Source organism: Excalfactoria chinensis, chromosome 8, assembly GCF_039878825.1.
Source record: "Excalfactoria chinensis isolate bCotChi1 chromosome 8, bCotChi1.hap2, whole genome shotgun sequence".
In the NCBI taxonomy this organism is placed as follows: Eukaryota; Metazoa; Chordata; class Aves; order Galliformes; family Phasianidae; genus Excalfactoria; species Excalfactoria chinensis.
In genome coordinates, this window is record NC_092832.1 from 27,468,894 (window position 1) to 27,481,821 (window position 12,928).

At 47.3% G+C, this 12,928-nt stretch overlaps 1 protein-coding gene across 2 annotated transcripts in view; it reads right to left on the reverse strand.

Annotated features, from left to right (window-relative positions):
* NEGR1 (neuronal growth regulator 1) overlaps nucleotides 1–12,928 on the reverse strand; it is a 184,840-nt gene that overhangs the window by 105,220 nt on the left and 66,692 nt on the right. The window lies entirely within an intron of this gene.

The following is a 12,928-nucleotide window of genomic DNA, read 5'->3' on the forward strand; positions in this document are numbered from 1 at the left end:
GAGGAAAGCGAATCAGGCAAATTTTCGGCTAACTACTGGGAGCACAATAGAACTTAAGGCTTTAAAACGACTTTAAAAGTTTAAGGAACGTAATTCAAAGTGCAATAGACTAATGGGACATTTTTATTTGATAAAGAGGTTTTTCACATGAAGGAAATCCAACAGAAGGAGATAATGCGGTAAATCTCTTTGATAAAACATTAAAATAGTGCAACTATGGAAACTGTTAGGTAGGAGAAAATGGTGATTTAGTAGCTTACGCATACGGCGGCATTGTTTAATGGGAAAAGTGACATTTGCATTAGAAATAAGAAACCAGAAGCGTCAGGCTGAAATTCTTCACAAATGATCATGAAAATAACTATTCAGTCATTTAATTAAGGGTCTCATCGTGGAATCTGAATAGACGGGCAGTTCAGATGGAAGCCACGTGTGATGTGTAAGACGTATGAATGGGGATGGCAGAGCCAAGTGTCCCTCTGAGGGTGGAGGGCTCTGCAGAAGGCTGTGAATCCCAGCAGGGCTCTGTGGGATCCAGATGTGCTCAGAGTGCCAGGAGCAGCTCTCTGCCAAATGGATCGCAGTGAGCAGCAGGCTGGGGGAAGCTGGGGAGCTCGGGTGCCCCCCAGAACCTCTGCTGTGTGTTTCTGCAGCAGTTGGGGGACTCCAATCTTGTCCAACCTTCTAAAAGAACCAAGGAGCATCGCCCATTCATGCCTGTGCTCCCACAGGGAACAGGTGTCACGGATAGACACAAACACCTGCTAAAGCCAACATTCCTCTAATTAACAAAAAGAACACCGCGCACAATTGCTGTGTGAAACATAAAGGCCAAGGAATACAGACAGAGCTGATTTTTGGCTGTCGAGGAAGGTTTTCATGTTTGAAGACAAATTTCCTCAAAGAAACCTCTACAAATGCACTGAGCAGGTCAGGTGTGGAAGCACACCGGGTCCAACCACAGATGGGATTCAAACTGTGTTCTTTGGGAACAGCTTCTTCCTTGTACATTCCTTCAGTGCCCAAAGCAACCCCTTCTCTGCATCGGAACTCATGTGAGTTCCCTCACTGTGCAAGAAATGATTTGAACTTGTTGCAGAATGTGGCTGAACCCATTTGCACAGGATAGCCTTTACATTACATAGCCTGGTACACGTGTCGTGTGCGAAGGATAAAGTGTGCATCTACTCCATGGAAGAAGCAATCCAGTGATTCACCTCAGAACTCTTTTCAATGCAGCCAACTGCATTTCTGTGTGCCATTCACTTCTCCTTTCTGGAATGCACACACAGCTCTGGAGCAGGCGGTGGGCAGCAGAGCTGCACATCCCCACACACGGAGCAGGTGCTGCTCAGGGCTGGTGCCTGCATGCACAGCCTACAGTCTGCAGCCAACCAGAACCACCAAGCTGAGCGTTACGAAATGATGACTGGGGTTTGCACTGTGGAATATTACCCTTGAGACCTGTGGGCCTTCCAGAGAACTGAAGCACATTCAACCTATGTTCCACATGGCAGCAAAAAGGGATCAGTGACCTGGCCTTGAACACCTCCAGGGATGGACGGGGCATCCACAGCCTCTCTGGGCAGCTGTTCCATCAGCTCACCACTCTCACAGTAAAGAACTTCCCCTGACATCCAACCTATTTTATAATTTCTATAAGTTAATACGAGTGCTGTAGCACAACTAAGGAAAATGCCACAATCCTTAAGCAAAGGAGATCTTTGCTCTTTTTGCCTTTGCGTTGCTTGGAGAAGGACTGATTAATTTATAGCTGCACTCAGAAGATATTTCTCCTATTTTTATACTTAAAAGATTGGATAAAACCTACTCATTTTTTAGCTGATGATTGTAATCAGGAGTTCTCTACTCAGGAAGCACAAGAACTAGATTTTAATGCTAGCTGTCACATGGATGAAAGTATTTTACTACTCTAGTATTTTTCTAATCATTATTAATGGGGCCGATCTTCTGTAATTTGTAAGTATGGAGAAGCACACTCTCGCCCCAATTGCTCCATGTTTTTCATCCTCTGTTGTTCCTCCCCTTCCCCAGCTCTCAAGCCACATTTCCCAGTAATTAAAGCCCAGAGTCACTCATCTCCATGCACAAGGCTCTTCCTGATGCTCCACTGGGGCTACACGCAAACCCCCATCGCGGTGTGCTGGACACCAGCTTGTCTCCAGCAGTCTCAATACACACTCTGAGGGCTGCATCTGGATAGCACTTGTCAGTACTTAAAAATTACAAAACAATCTTCATTAAATTAAGACCGAAAGCTACCATTATCCTCAGCTCTCGTGCAATTACTGACTTGACCTGAATTGCAAAGCTGCAGGGATAAGTGCATTAAATACCGGCTCATACATCTGGAGCTGAATTCAGCCCTCGCAGCCCTTTCAGATGTCACCACATCACCACATCAGTGTGTAACCACGTCACTCCCCCTGACCCCTCAGCCCCAGGCCCTGGGGTGCAGCAGGCAGCAGAAGGAGCGGTGCAAGGACAGCACCATGGGGCACCGCTGAGACACTCCTTCACAAAGTGCAACCCCCGACAGTGAGGAACGCTCAGGGTGACAACAAGCCCCCCACCTCGGTGTAGCTGCCTCTCTGAAACCAGCAGCCCTGCTGTGACTGCTTCTGTGCCAATTACCAGCAGCCCTGGAATCCTGCCTGTTCCCTGAAGAGCCAGAAGAACTTGGCTTGAAGAGCCCTCGTGGTTGGGTGTAGGCAGAGCTGTGGATGCTGAAGGAGCAGAGCTAACACCCCCCTGGAGCACCCTGCAGTGGGCGAGCTGCCCCGTGGCAGGGCGGGGGGGAGCAGGGTGGGAGTGCACTGACATGCATCTCCTGTGAAATCAGTTTAGGGATGAGCTATAGATGCTTTGGATTCAAAGAAAACCTTTGCAAAAAAAAACAGTGTTGCCAAAATTCTTCGGCTTTAAAAAGAGATTGACTTTGAGCTGAGCAACATGGAGGAGAAGAGCGGGTAGGGGTTCAGCCCAGGAGAACAACAGAAGGTGAGAATGGTGCAGCTGAGCTGCAGACCTGAGAATGGTGCAGAGACGTGCTGAGAGCTTCTGCAGAGCCTCCATCCATGAGCTGCTGAGTGGCTGCTCTGGGTTTTCCATGGGCTGCTCTGAGGAACATCTCAACATCTGCCTGATGGAGTAACTTCTGAACAGGCAGCTCAGATGGACTGAATTGGGCTCAGTGAACCTCAGGGATCCCTTCCAACTCAGCACACTCTATAATTCTGTGATTACAGGCACTCTTTTCCCAGTCCAGTTGGGACCAGACCGCCCGTGACTCCCACAGCTTTGCAGCTCTCACAAAGCAGTTTTGGACCCACCCAGATCCCCCTGCTGTACCCAGGTCTATGCTGTTTTCATACAGGAGGTTAACAACAAGAAATATCAATAGCATTTTAGTCACAGAATCATAGAATCCTGAGAGTTGGAAGGAACTTTTACATCTAAATACAAACAAGACTAATATTTTTTTTCCCCAAAAAGTCAACATTCCGTCCTTAGGAAACATGCAGATGTGGAGACAACCTGCAGAGGGAGCCTGCTGTGCCATGGATGTGCAGAGATGCAAAGAGATGTGCAGGATGTTTTGGGGGTCTGCCAGGCAGGAGCTGTGCAGGGCAGCTCAGCAGTGCTGGGGTTGGGATACCATCACAGCCCCTGTCCCATAGCAGCAGAGCAGACCCAGTGTCAGTGAATGGCAACCCACTGTATGGTCAGTGACTTAGAGTTACCTCTAAAAGTGCTTTCTGCTTAACCACGCCAGCGGTGCTCAGCTGCTTTGTATGAGTGCTCCTTCCTGCACAGCTCACCCCACATGCTGAGCTGCCTGCCCTCTGCTGCCTCATAGCAAGCAGAAAATCCATTGCAGATGTATGTGCTACATGTCTGCTGCAGCACTGGCTGAGCCAGGAGTAAAGCAAAGCGGAGCTAATGGATGGAGATTTCTGCTTCTTTTCCCTGCAACCAGCAGCTCCCAGCAAACACTTATGAACTTTTCAGCACTTCACTTCAAGGCCCTGCAGACGTGTTAGCACTGCTTTGGTTACCCCACGCTGCTCAGGCCTGACCGCCTCTGCCAGGTGACCATATCACCACCACATCACCATGTCCCGCATCACCATAGAATCACCAAACCACAGAATGGCTGGGGTTGGACGAGACCTCAGGGAGCACCAAGTTCCAACCCCCTGCCAACCACCAGATGAAGTCCTGGCTCAGGCTGCCCAGGTCCCCATCCCATATGGCCCTGAGCACCTCTCCACTCTCAGGGCAGGGATGGTTCAGTAGAGAGTCAGAGCTACACAGCACGGTGTGACTGATTTAACTGAAAGTGTAATTTTGTTTGTGTTTCTGTCTGTGAAAATATTTTAACTCTCCTTTCAAACAGTTTCCCAAACACGGGTCAGAACATTCACATTCATTTAAGCAGACACCGTTCTAATTCTGTGCTCATCTCTATCTGCACCATGGGGTGATCTTAGGATGAAAAGGGTGGTTAATTAATTATTAATTAAATGACTAATGAAGGATTAATTAAAGGATTAAATGAAATCCCTTCGGACTACAGGACACGAAGGATGATCTCAGGATGGCATCAATGTGCTCTGCAGTGTCACCAAGGCTGCGCTCTCAGCCCACGCTGACACCGGGACCAGCAGTTCCCCAGCCAGCCCATCCCCACACACATCTGGCAGGCAGGGTGCAGGGAGTTGGGCAAAGCCTCTCCTGCCCCAGCACACATTGCCTGATGGTTTCAGCAACAAAGCAGCAGAGAACAGCATGCCCTGCACAGCCTGCGCTGCCCACAGCAGGACATGCTGCTGGTGACAGCCCCCAGCTCAGCAGTGTTATTTGGTACTCCCAGGAGTGCCCACTGCTGCTGCCTCCACTACTGATTGATTAACTCCTTTTGTGACAAAGAAAAAACAGCTTCTGCAAATGATGCAGTTCTCCCATGCAGAACAGTCAGCAAACCACTCGCTGCATGGCTTTGTCTTTGTTATTTTGAGCTGTTCCTTATGGGAGAGGAGTGTGAGAAGCGGGGAGCCCCACTGTTGGTGTGGGAGCAGTGAGTGTCTCTGCAGTGACCCCTGGATCTGGGGCACACTGCTCCTTTGTAGGAGATATTTCTCCTACAGAACATGGTGCTGTGAAAAGGGTAACATGACCAGACTGCTGCCCCGCCAGCTGATCTCTGAATGTCCAGCTTTTACATTCCACATCTTTCTCTTGGAGAGGCGATTATTCACTTTAGACTTAATAAAAACCAACATTCACAGTGAGTGAAAACAAGCTGGATTTTAGGATTTCCTTATAATAATATCTAGTGTATGGATAAATAGGACACACAAGGCAGGAGATAATCGTGTACCATGTCATGTTCCTCATCAGATCAGCTCTGGCCTGGGGCTCCTCCCAGCAGCCCTGCAGGATGGGTCTCTCCAGGGTGGTTTAAGTAAAATAATAGAGTTAATGACAGAAGCAAAGCTACCTGGAGAGGTGCAATTCATCTCGGAGTGCTTCGTGCCATTATCTTAAAAACATACAGTGTAGTAATCACTTGAAGTAGTGATAACACATAATTGTATGCTTCTCATAAATTATAGGTGAATGGGAGTTTCAGCTAATGAGTGCCAAATAGCAGCTCAGGAACTGCAGTGATTACAGAAGATATGGTGATGAATGCATTTATTATTGGGGTATTGCAAATCTTTTTCTAGAAGAGACAAAAGTTGGGGAAAAGTAGCCAGCACAGCATGCATGCATGGCCTCACTGCTGTCACACTGACACTGCAGAGCTGCTCACAGCACAAGGGAACAAAGCAAATGTCCACATCCCTGGGCATGCACGTGGTTTGTGTGCCCTGTGCAAAAGACGAGTGTCCTCAGCACGGCACTGACTCTAGACACTGGCCCTTGTGGGGACGCAGCACTCGCAGACACCTCCTGTCATGCTGGGGAAGGGCAGTGAGCAAAAGAGGCCATTGAGGCCATTCCACCAGTTCCACTTCTGTGGAAGTATCTGAGAAGTTATTTTCATCCCACTACAAAAGGAAATGAAGATTTAAAATCTCAAGAGGCGGCCATGAAATAGAATTTTCCACCCAAACTGATAACCAAATATTCATGTGACCGCTACTAGCTGATACACGGCTCCATCTGTGCTTCCCTCTTGGAACACTTAGTCTGATGATACACTGCTGTTTGGAATCTTAGTAATAAATAAAAATCAGGGAAATCCAATTGTGCTGCAGCCTTTGCTGTAATGGAGCTCTCAGGAGGGGAGGATGAGCTCTGTGCCCAGAGGAGGGAGGTGAGGCTGGTGGGGCTCACGCAGTGCAATGCCCCAGAGAACTCGGAGCACTCTGTGGGCTCAGGTGTGTTTGGATTTTCATCTCTTACAAGATATATCCCATATCCAAGTCTTCCCTATCACTCACATTTAAAACTTAAACAAATATTTTGCCATGCAAGATAATGGATATGATTCAGAAAAGCACCTGGTGCTTATCCTGGCTTTTATGGAAGAAAAACACGGGTAACCTGAAACTCTGTCCTCCTGTCTTTAATGCAGACTGTGGCCACAGTGCAGTCATTCTGTGTCCATGGTGCGGCGATGGGCTGCAGACTTGGCAGCCTTCTTTCTATGTTCCTGGTTGACCTCAGCATGGCCAACACCTCATATTAACCTGTGACAGCCTTGCCAGAACTACAGCATCACAATTATCTGTGACCAGTTGCTCAGCATGGCTCCTGCAGAGCTCGGAAGCAAGCCCACGCACTACACACAGCGATGTATGCAATGTCTGATGTCTGCCTGATGTCCCTGTGCAGAACAAGGCCCTTGGGCTGATGCCCATCACACAGCGTAATCCCAGCTCAGGTTAGGCAGTGAAAAAGTCACAGAAATTAACTGCACTCCTTTGGGATGCTAAAAAAGGCATTTCTCACCACAGGTCTTTTCTGGAGAAATAAATAAATGAGTAGAGCGCACAGAAGAAGGATGAACAAACCCTCCCCAAAGCCATCTGGTGATCCAGTGACTACCTACATGCCAATATTTGTGTAAGCCCTGAAAAATCCTTTGTGTCATTTGAATCTGCTCCGAGATGACTGCAGCTTGCGCGAGCGCTCCGAGGCAAAGTTTGATGCAACCTGACAACATTTGCATAACCTCTGTGTAGGAATGAAATGTTCTTGCGTCGTTTCCTTTAACACATTACCTATAAACAGGCTTTTAAGTAATAACTGCTGGGAATTCCTTTTTTCTTTTCGCTTTATATTTTCCCTTTGAACAAATACCCAGCCGTCTTATTCATGTTCAAAATATGTAAGCTGATATTTTACTTGTAAAAGAGGCGGAATGACAGAACCACGTAGTTTGAAAGCTAACGATTTCACATCTCCAGTGTCACGGAACAAATAGACTTTTCAAAGCTGAATCAATTATTGATAAACTCCATATGTGGTATATTAAAATATAGGGTGTATAAACAGGCCAGGTAACACACTGCAAAGTGCATTGAAATTCGTATTTCTATACAACAGCTGCAAACAAATCTCCGTATGTTTTGACATCAAATGGTGCCTTTTTTGCATGTTTTTTTGCATCAGTGCAGGCCAGAGAACAGCAGTGTATGCATTTGCTTTATAAACAGCTGAAGGACTAGAATTAAAAGCATTACCAGCTACACTGGGCACATCTCTGTCCCACCGGCACAGCTGGTACTAAGAATCACCCAGAGAACAACCAGGCCGGTCAGTGGAGTTGTGCTCTTCTCCACCCCAAGCTATAGGCTTCCGCACCACAAAACCACAGCACAAAACACTGCATGACAATCCAGTGTACATAACCATATAGTTATGTACAGCTGTGCACATTTCAAATGATAACTGAGTTGGTAACAACATCGCTCTATCTACAGTCATTATGTCAAATCAGTTATTCCTACACCTTTTCAGGAGGCTGCCTAAGTTACAGTTAAAATCAGCCCTGACCAAGCCCAAACACAGCAGGACAACATGCTGCACATGCTGGTAGGCGGCTGCTGAGCAGCATGAGGAGTCCCCACAGCAAGCAGCGTTCCACCTTGCCGTGCCAGCTGTGCCAGCCATGCCATGCAGCTGTGCCAGCTGTGCAGCCATGTCAGCCATGCAGCTGCAGCCAGATGCTGTGTCCCTGCAGTGGCTGCCCAGCCAGGCAACCCAGTTCTGGTCTCTCTCCCTTAGTCTTTGAGTGTCCCAAAGTAGAAATGGGAACACTTCACCGGAAAGAGCTATGCAGCAGCCCTATCGTGTTTGAAATTCAACCCACACGTGCACCTACGCATGTATTTGTGTTTATTTAAATTAATGGATGAAATACGTTTCATTCTTTAACCCTGAGCCCCACAGGAACCAGTGAGCAGACACAGCCCCTCGCACCCCAAGCACAGTGGGACATGGAATGGCAGTGGGTGACAGCCACACAGAGCCTGGGAGCCTTTCAGCATGAACAATAGCCATGTGGTTTTTGATTAAGTATATCTGGAAGGAACTGAACTGAACTCAGACTGCTGGGATGGAGAAAAAAAACCACAACACCCAAACAACCAGCAAACCTGACTGTGGTTCTGGGCAGAAATAATTGAAAGTCCATGTGGGACCTCACCATGACATTTGTGAAGTCTGACTTCATTAAAAACAGCTACATTGCATCTGATTGCTAATCCACCTTCCCTGCTCCTGCCCAGACAAACACGGTGAATGCTGCTTGTCAGAACGGCTCCAGCTGCCCGCCCACTCCGTGCCATTTTTAGATTCCTGGGCTTCCTTTCTCTGCTGTGTTATTAATGCAGCAGCCACGCTCAGATACCGGAGAAATGCTCAGAGGGCCACAGAGTAACGAGCAGCGCTGCTCTCAGGTGTGCACCCAGTCAGAGCTCTAACATCACCCCGTAGTGCAACTCCTCCTCCAGGGGAGCCCCTGGCTGCTCAGCCTCAGCAAGTGCTGGATGGGACCAGAGAGTTCACCCCAATAAAAGCAACCTCCCAAACATATCGTCTTATGAGAATGAGGGTCAAAGACCTTTCTCTAGCAACTCATCAAGGAAGGAAGCAAGGAAAAAAGGCCGATCCCCACAGGCGGTATCACAGCTGTGTGCAGCGCTGCTGGTGCTGCTGCAGGCTGCAAGAGGAACTAGCTGCACGGGCTTAAGAACGTGCTGCAGCAATGGGAGGAACACAGTGAGCCCGGGGTGGTGAGCTGGGATGGCTGCAGGATGTTGGCTCTACATCTTCTCAGTATTCTTAAAAATATACGTTTGCACCATAAATAGCACAGCTCAGAATGAGGTTATTAATCTTGGAGAGCCACAGATATCTGAGACTAATCAGTCTGTCTCTCATAAACACTATCTGTAACTCCGGAATAATAAAGGAGAACATTTCCTAAGGAACACACACGGGCATTAACCTCTTTTCTGCACGATCACATTCTCACCATGAGGTGCTAAAGCATTGCTTCTTCTTTTACAACAACTAGGCAAACATCAATAATTTAGTCTGATCTATAACACGGGAAAGGTAATTAACAGGAATTTGCTGGCCCATTAAGAATGTATGAACAGAGGCTGTCTCAGGGCTGTGCAAAGGATGAATCCTAAGCCAGGCCACCTCCTGCACCCAGCTCCAGGCTCCCTCGGGTGCCAGCACCTGTGCCTGCTGTGGGAGACCCCGAGGTACCTCCATGGCCTCGTGGCCAGGACAGACACATCCCATGATTGCTTGTTTGTTTGTTTGCCTGCAAGGAACAGAAAACACCAATGGGCCAAACCTGTCCCTTACTGCAAGCAATGCTATTTATTTTCATTAACTGTATAAATTTTAATGACAGTTGGCGTTTTTCAGATACCAGCACCATAATTCCTCTCACTGCTGTGAGGTGGAAGTATCTGCAATATGTTCTCCTTTTTGTTAAAGTCATATATCTGACATTAAATCCTACTGTCAAAGAGGTTGCCATCTGTAAATGGCCGAGCTTGCTTGACTTCTCCAACCACCACATCAGCAATGCCAGTGCTCCAGAGCCTGGCTCCATCACGGGGGGGGGGGGGGGGGGGCTTTCTAAGAAAGCTCAAGGAGTGGAAGACACAAAGCCCAGAATATTGTCAGAATCATCACATTTCAGAAGCTGCTGCGTTCTGACCGTGAGTGGGACGAGGTGTGGGGTGATGGAGAGCTGGCTGTGGTGCTGCAGTAGATGGTGGTTACGAAGCAGCACTGAAGCCCCCAGGTCCATGCACTGGGTGACACCCAGAGACACATCCTGCCATGCTGATGGGCACCAACACAGTGACAACAAGCTCAGGTATTTCATGGGAATAAAAGTGATGGGTCTGATCACAGATACCGCTGTTAATGGCTCCGAGGATGGCACCACCCAGCAAGGAAGCAGGGAAGGGGAACCTTTCAGGTTTTAAAAGCAAGCATGCTTAGCCTTTGTTTCTTGTTTTTGTGAGTAGAAGACAGAGAATTTACCTACATAATTGCACATAAATTACATATTTGCAGACCGTTGTAAAAAATAATGACCTAGCTTTCAACTGTTACACATACTCAGCTCCAATTAACTGCAGTGAAAGCTCTGTGTTTATACCCAGGGAAGAGTGAGACTTAATTATTTCCAGTATTTTTAATACAAATTCTGTTTGTGTGTATAGAAGCGTGTTTATGGCTATCCGTGTATGGGGGGATAATGGAGGGCTGACTTTGTGCACGGCCACAGATGCCTGATTGCATGTTTATCTATAATGGGCATTTCAGTGGAATGACCCAATAATTTTGTTGGCCAGACTTATTCCAATACTGCATGTTAATTGCTAGAGCAAGCTGAAAATAGATCTTAAACTAGGATGTAGGTAGTTAGCCCCAGGGGAAAGAGGAATGAAATGTGTCGTGTGTGATGCTGGCTACGGTCAGAAAAAGTGAAGCAGCAGCAAAGTTAGAGACAGGTGGGAGCAGGGGGCAGAGCAGCTTCACTTACAAAGAGAGCTGCAGTCAAAGCATGCCCACACCCAGGTAGTGAGCCCCATGCATGGTGCAGGTGTAGCCATACCACAAGTGCTCTGCTCTGTGGGCACTGAGGCAGCTGCCAATCAAGTTACACACAACAGCATTAGCTCATCACACGAGCATTTTTCACCTAAAACTGTTCACAGTTGAGAACCACAACTAAATCTCCTGCACCCCTGGGCAGAAACCAGCCCTGCAGCCCACCAGCACTCCCTCAATGGCATCCCAAGGTTTGGGCAGTAACCTTGTCATAGCTGTGTTCACACTTGTTGTCCAGAAATTTAATTTTTACAGTACTTCAGTCATGTGTCAACACATCAAAAATCCCTGTAATATTTATGCTCCTGCTCTAGATAACCTTGTCAATCTTAATTATAGCTTAGGGTAGGCAAACAAAATTGGCTGCGTGGCTCCAGATGAGCTGTGCCATTGTTCAACGTGCCGCTGTAATACATTCCATACTTTTAATGCACCAAAGCATTTTAACTGCAGTTGCACACTGTGCACACAGTCATTTGAGCTCTCAACAACATTTATTTATTTAGATCCCAACCTATAAAACATAAAATAATACATTTCCAAGACTCTAGGTGCCCTTGACAAATAATTAAAAAGGCAATTCAACAATTTCTCAAATACCACTGGCACATCAGAAACTTTTCTCTGCATAACATTGTACAAATGTCAAACTTCCTTACCTAAAATGTCACAAAACTTTATTTCCTCCTGTCACCGTTCCCACTAAGATAGCAGCCTTGCCTGCCTGTCTCATATTAAAAGCCCTTTCAAGCCAAAGGGAGCGATGGACTCTCTCCTCCTAGAGCAGTTCCACAGCACCCTGCCAGCCCCCTTCTCAGCTCACCATGCAGCAGTTCCCAAGCAGATCCTGCCCTGCTGGCTGCTCTTGCTGGGCAGCTTCCTGGCCACAGAGGTGCTGCAATGGGAGGGCCAGAGGCAGAGCACATAGAGTTCTGCAGGGACAAGCAAGATCTTTTCTGTGGGCATCTGTCTGGAACAGCCCCACCAGCGGCACACTGAAGGCAGATGTGAGCAAGCAAATGTTTTCTGAGAAAGATCTGGTTGTTTAAATGTCCTTCCACTCTCATGCTACACTCCTGGATTCCCCCATGATGTCCAAGAAGGACATCAGGACGCATCAGGGCGTAGCATGACCCGTAGGTAAAGCTACATTAGCTCATACAGAGACATGCTTCCATTGCTTTCTCTTCTCTGTCAGGACTCAAAGATCAGCAGAGGAAAGGGAAAAATAAAGAAAACAAGCCACGATCTCTCAAATTGCTTTTGCTGTACCTGACCACATTACGCTTTCTCATATCCAGCCTGTACTCCTTACTACTAAGCGATGGCAGCTCTATGAACTCAAAATGATTGTTCCCAGCCAGTACAAAAATCCCAGTGATCCTTGATCAACAGCATTCATTGACCAAGGAGAGGAAATGATGGGAGTAACACCTTACAGGAGTTAGAAGCTCTCTCCATCATATCCACTATGGCCATTTATCAGGAAAAGGAAAGAATGGAATGGAATGGAGTAGTGTGGAGCAGACTAGCACAGAAAAGAACAGAACAGATCCAAGTAGCAGAAAATTTAAAGAAACCAGAGAAGCCATTTCCAAACATACAGTGGTGTTCTATAGTGCTTAACCACTATCTACATTTCAACTGTTTTCTTTCTTGACATTTAGAATCCATAATGATTACTCAAATTACGTGCTCTGCGGTGCCGTGCAGGAGCCCATCAAGGATCCTCCTGTAACCCTGAGTAGACAAGAGCAGCTTTGGGGCTGAGGGCAGTGCCTGTGTCCCCCACACTCCTGTGTTA